Source organism: Ostrinia nubilalis, chromosome 23 (assembly GCF_963855985.1).
Source record: "Ostrinia nubilalis chromosome 23, ilOstNubi1.1, whole genome shotgun sequence".
NCBI lineage: Eukaryota > Metazoa > Arthropoda > Insecta > Lepidoptera > Crambidae > Ostrinia > Ostrinia nubilalis.
This window is the reverse complement of record NC_087110.1, coordinates 4,147,882-4,154,169: the sequence shown is the minus strand read 5'-3', so window position 1 is coordinate 4,154,169 and position 6,288 is coordinate 4,147,882.

Below are 6,288 nucleotides of genomic sequence, written 5' to 3'. Positions count from 1 at the left end.
TCGCTTTACGGTATTGCCTTTTCGAGAGAAAAAGCAAGCATTTGTTGTCTCGCTCCCACTAGCGGCCCTCGCTCACACCGTATTGCGTTTCGCTCGCACTCGCTCCGTCCTTGTCGCACGGAGGCACGCGATACGGCGTTAGATTAATGCGTAGGCGTCACTAGTGGAGAGTGGCATGGTGGGCCCAAATATAGCGGTGGTCCGAGCCAAAAACACAGTCCACTTGAAGATAGCTACGAAGTAACAACTAAGAAACAAGAAGTCCCTAGAAGCCAACAGCAGCCAGTACAAGCCCACTCAAGAAACAAGGGGTTGTTATTTCACTACACCCCCTCCCCGCTACCCCGCTACGTGAACACCGGCTAGAGAGAGACAGCGATATCTCTGCATCGGGCGCTTCTTCTTCGAGCCTTCAACAACTCCCAGGCGCAACTCCAGTAACCCGTGGGGCGTACCCCACATTTTGGTCCTTGACGAAGCCGGATTACGTCGGGTTGTTGAAGAAACTTTGGAAGAATTGAAGACAGAAAATGCCAGTGACAAGATCGCGCAGCGGAGGTTCAAGAGTCGGAGCCACGGAAAGTACATCGGAGTACACCATGTCGACTGCCGTTGCGGACGAACAAGGGACTAGTCAGACGGAGACGACGGCGTCGCAGCGCACCGTGCCAGTGCAGCGCGCCGCTCCGGGGCAGGGCGAGCGCACGCAGGCGCCCCTGCCACACACATCCGTGCAGCCGCCGCTGGCTGAGCAGCAAAGAAGAGCTGCCCAGCGGCCGCTGTCAACATTGGGGCCGGCGCAGCCGCCGCTGAGGACAGAACAGCGGCCGCCGCAGCCGGCAACGGGAGCCGGAGAGCCAACGCTGCAGGAGCAGCGTCGCCAGGCTGAGCTACGGACCCGGCCAGTATCGTCGCCCGAGTCGCCGCCCCCTGCGGAACAGGGGCCGACGCGGCTCGAGCGCCCCGCGGCGCCAGCGAGATCAACAGCAGCGCCGCCGAGATCGACGGCAACGACGAAGAAATCGAAGCGCACCCGCAAGTTACTGGAAGCCAGGGAGGAGCTACTGCGACTGCAAGTGAAGCTTGCGGCCGCCAAGGTGGCCGCCCTGGAAGCAGACAGCGACTCAGAAGAGGACGTGGACACGGTGATGGAGGAAGCGGACCACAACGCACGGGTGAACAACTGGTTGGATACCAGTGTGCCGCCCATGCCCATCGCCACCGAGCCGCCCCTGGCCATCGCCAGCGAGCCGCACAGAGCGCCGGAGCCACCGCCACCGCTGGGGGACATAGAAGATAGAAGGCCTCAAGCCATAGAAGTCCCTCAGGCACCGGCGGGAGCCGGCGCGCCCGCGCCGCTCCACCACCAAGTGGACCTGTCGGAGCTGGCCAGCGCCATAGCGCAAGCCGCCCGCTCCGGACAGCACAACAACAACAGCAAGATGTTCGCAGAGCTGCCATACTTCGGGGGGTCGCATCACGAGTGGCTTTCATTCAAGGCCGCGTACTTCGAGACGCAGAGCGGGTTCACGGACTTGGAGAACCTCACCCGCCTGCGCAGAAGCCTCAAGTCGAGAGCAAGAGAAGCCGTCGAGAGTTTGTTGATATACAACTCGAACCCACGCGACGTGATGAAGATTTTGGAGGCAAGATTCGGGAGGCCGGACGCCATAGCTGTCGCAGAAATGGAGAAAATTAGAAGCTTGCCGCGCCTCGCCGACAGCCCACGTGACTTGTGCATATTTGCGAGCAGGGTTACGAACATAGTCGCCACACTGAAGACCATCGGGAAGCAGCGGTACCTACTCAACCCCGAGATAGCGAAGTTAACAATGGAGAAGCTGCCGCCTGCCATGAAGTACCGGTGGTACGACTTCGCCGCAGGACAGCCCACCGACGAGGCCGACATTGAAAAGTTGGCGCGCTTCCTGAACCACGAAGCGGAGATCTGCGGTCCGTACGCGCAGCCGGAAGGGGTTTCGGAGCCGGCGGCGAATCGCAGAAACCACAAAACGTTCAACGCCCAACAGTACGAGGCAGTGAATAGTGAACGTCATAATAGTGAAAGTGAACGGCAATATAGTGAACGCCAGAACAGTGAGCGGCGAAATAGTGAAAGACAGAACAGTGAGCGGCAAAATAGTGATCGTGAAAATAGTGATATAAACAGAAAGTGCGTGTTGTGCAGTGCTACGGGACACAGTGTCGCGGGATGTGCAAAGTGGAGAGACTCGAACACATCGCAGCGCTGGGACTTAGCGAAAGAAAAGCGATTGTGTTTTCGGTGTTTACGATTCCGCGCGCGTGGACATAACTGAAAAGTGATCAAGTGCAACATAGAAGGGTGTGAAAATGTGCATCATAGAACGCTCCACTACTCCAAGAGAAGTGAGGAGCCGAGTGAAGTGGTAGGTTCGACGTGGACAGGAAAGGGCACACAAGCCTTCCTGAAAATAGTGCCTGTGCAAATACGCGGCCCGCGCAAGAGAATAGATACGCACGCACTACTCGACGACGGGTCTACGGTGACACTTATTGACGAAGATCTCGCGCAGCAAGCCGGCCTGCGCGGACCGCGGGAACCTCTACACATCGAGGCCATCGGGAGTGCGCGGGTGGACACCTCCGCGTCCCGGAGGCTCAACATCACGCTGAACCGGTCCGGGCAGGGCAAGCAGCACCGCATACGAGCGCGCACCATTCAGAATCTTAAGCTGTCGCCGCAAAGTGTCAAACTCGAAGACATAGTGAGATGTGAACATCTAAGTGATATTCAAGAAAGTGTAGTGCTACATAGTGCGCGGCCGCAAATATTGATCGGCCAGGACAACTGGCACTTGCTCGTCGCACAGGAGCAGCGAATCGGTAAACGACACCAACCTATCGCTTCGCTTACACCGCTCGGCTGGGTGCTACACGGCGCGTGTAGTCGCACCGTCGGGCACAGAGTGCATTTTACACAAGAGATTGAGAGCGAGGAACGCCTCAACATGGACCTCAAGCACTTCTTCTCGTTGGAGGCCTTGACGATTGCCCCTAAGCTGCCTCACAACGACCCCGAAGCCCGAGCACTGAAAATACTGAAAGAGAAAACCACGCGGTTAATGGACGGACGCTTCCAAACCGGGTTATTATGGAAAAACGAAGATATCAAGATGCCTGAGAATAGAGACTACGCCCTCAGGAGGCTGGAGGCCACCGAGAAGAAAATAGAAAAGGACCCAGAGGTCAAGGGCAAGGTCATCGAACAGATGGAGGCCCTGGTGGAGAAAGGATACGCAGAACTCGCGCCCGTCAATAGCGACAGTGACAAGAGATGGTACCTGCCCTGCTTCCCGGTCTTCAATCCTCAGAAGCCGGGAAAGATCAGGATGGTGCACGACGCGGCGGCCAAAACGAAGGGCATGGCGCTCAACGACGCACTTCTCACCGGGCCTGACCTCCTGCAATCCCTACCCGGTGTGTTGATGAAGATGCGTCAGCACCGGGTAGCGGTGTCTGCGGACATTGCAGAAATGTTTCTTCAAGTCAAGATCATCCCAGAGGACCGAGACGCTCTGCGGTACCTCTGGCGGGGGTGCGACAGGACAGCTCCACCCCAAGAATATAGAATGACCTCGTTAATCTTCGGGGCCACATCCTCACCGGCTACTGCAATTTACGTAAAAAACAGAAACGCAGAAGAGTTCGAAGCGCAATATCCAAAGGCCGCGGCAGCTGTAAGAGACAACCACTATATGGACGACTACATCCAGAGCTTCGAGAACGAAGAGTCAGCCATCGAGATCGCCGCCCAAGTACGCGACATCCATCGCCGTGCGCACTTCCATCTGCGCAAGTGGATCTCCAACTCGCCACGGGTGCTGCAGGAGCTGGAAGAGGAACAGGCGCTCGAGGAGCGCTCCCTGGGCCCCAAGAACGAAAAGGTCCTAGGAATGATATGGAAGACATCATCTGACGCGTTGAAGTACAACTTGGACCTGAGCCGACTTCCCGACGACATCCTGCTCCGGAAGCCCACCAAGAGGCAGGCCCTCCAGGTGGTCATGTCCCTATTCGACCCCCTGGGCCTCGTGTCGCCGGTGACAGTCCAGGCGAAGCAAATACTTCAAGAGATTTGGAGGCGGAGCACCGCGTGGGACGAGCATCTACAGGATGACCTGGCGGAGAGGTGGGCCAAATGGGTCCAGCAATTGGAAGCCCTCCGTGCCATCGAGATACCCCGGTGCTACCCTCACTTCACTCAAGGCGACAATCTGCAATTACACGTATTCGTCGACGCCAGCGAGACCGCCTACGCCGCCGCCCTATACTGGCGGGTGGAAGACAACGACGGGCGGGCGCACACGACACTGGTCCTGGCTAAGAGCCGGGTCGCGCCGCTGAAGACCACCTCGATTCCCCGCCTGGAGCTGCAGGCCGCAGTTATGGGTACGCGGATGGCGAGCTGCGTCCTTGAAGAACACGACCGAAAGCCGACAACAAGGACGTTCTGGACGGACAGCCGAACGGTCCTCACGTGGCTACGAACGGGCGCACGGTCCTACAAACCGTTTGTGGCGCACCGTATAGCAGAGATTGAAGAGAACACCAAGATAGAGGAATGGCGCTGGGTGCCCACCAAGATGAACGTCGCGGACGACGGAACGCGCGACGTGCCCAGGGACTTCGACAGTGAGCATCGATGGTTCAACGGGCCCAGTTTTCTGCGGGACGACCCAGCGACCTGGCCAACCGAAGAAAGGAAAATTCAGCAAGACACCGGGGAGGAAAGAGCAAATTTGATAGACAGGAGAGCCACAAAGCTGCTAGAAGTGATCCCGCAGTGCGACCGGTTCTCCAGGTGGGAGAGGTTCGTGCGAACCACCGCTCGCGTCCTGCAATTTGTTGACAGATGCAGGCCGACAATGAAGCAGGCTGCTTACGCACGGACGCGGGCCAACAAGGTGGCAGACCCCACCTGGAGGAAGCCGCAGTCACGAGACACCAGAGGGCGCGGTCACAAGAAAGAAGTAAAGCAGACTGAAGACAAGTTCGTGGCCCTCCCGGCAGAGCTCCTCATCCGGGCTGAAGATTTAATAGTGCGCGCGTGCCAGGAAGACAGTTTCAGAGAAGAGATCCACTGTCTGTCCCAGCATCGACGCGTCAATCGAGATAGCAAGTTATTCAAGATCGCAGTGGAGTTGGTTGACGGGTTATTGACCATCAAGACCCGTATAGCTGCAGCCGAAGACGTCCCGGAGGCGGTAAAGCGGCCGCCTGTCCTAGACGGCCGTCACCACATCGCGAGGCTGTACATCGGGCACGTGCATCGCAGCGGTCACCACCAGGGTGTGGAGGCCACCATCAACGAGTGCCGGCAGAGGTTCCACATCCTGGGACTTCGGCCGACGGCACGCAGCATCGTGCACCAGTGTACGCCGTGCCGCCGACGACGGTGGGCGCCGCCTGCGCCCCCGACCGGGGACCATCCCGCCGGTCGGCTCGCGCACCATCAGCGCGCCTTCACCTTCACGGGCGTCGACTACTTCGGGCCGCTGCTCACCACCGTGGGGAGAGCCACCAAGAAGACCTACGTGGCCCTGTTCACGTGTCTCACGACGCGTGCGGTCCACCTTGAGATGGCGGCATCACTCACCACCGACTCCGCGGTGATGGCACTGCGGCGGTTCGTCGCGAGACGAGGCTGTCCCAGAACCATCTGGTCCGACAACGGGACCAACCTCCACGGCGCCGAGAGAGAGCTCCGGCGCGCCATCGACAACGCAACAGAAGAGGAAGCGGCCAAGCGGAGGATAACCTGGCGCTTCATCCCTCCCGGCGCTCCTTTCATGGGCGGAGCGTGGGAGCGCTTAGTGAGGTCCGTCAAGACGGCCCTGTCGGCCGTGATGGACAGCCGACCGACCAGCGAGGAGACCCTCGCCACCCTGCTCGCCGAGGTTGAGATGACGGTGAACAGCCGTCCGCTCACCCACGTCTCTGTCGACCCGCAAGACCCGGAGACGCTGACCCCCAACCACTTCCTGCTGTTGGGGCCAGCCCACGCACCACCGGCGGGAGAGACCTCCCCGCAAGACCTCCTGGGCAAGGCGAGTTGGCGGACGGCGCAGCGCCTCGCCGACATGTTTTGGGCGAGATGGCTTCGAGAGTACCTGCCCGAGCTCCAGCACCGGCGGGAGCCCCATGGGAAGGGCCCCGCAGTCCAGCTGGGTGACGTCGTCCTGATCGCCGACAACACGCTGCCTCGCAACACCTGGCCGCTGGGGAGAATCGTGGCTACGTACCCCG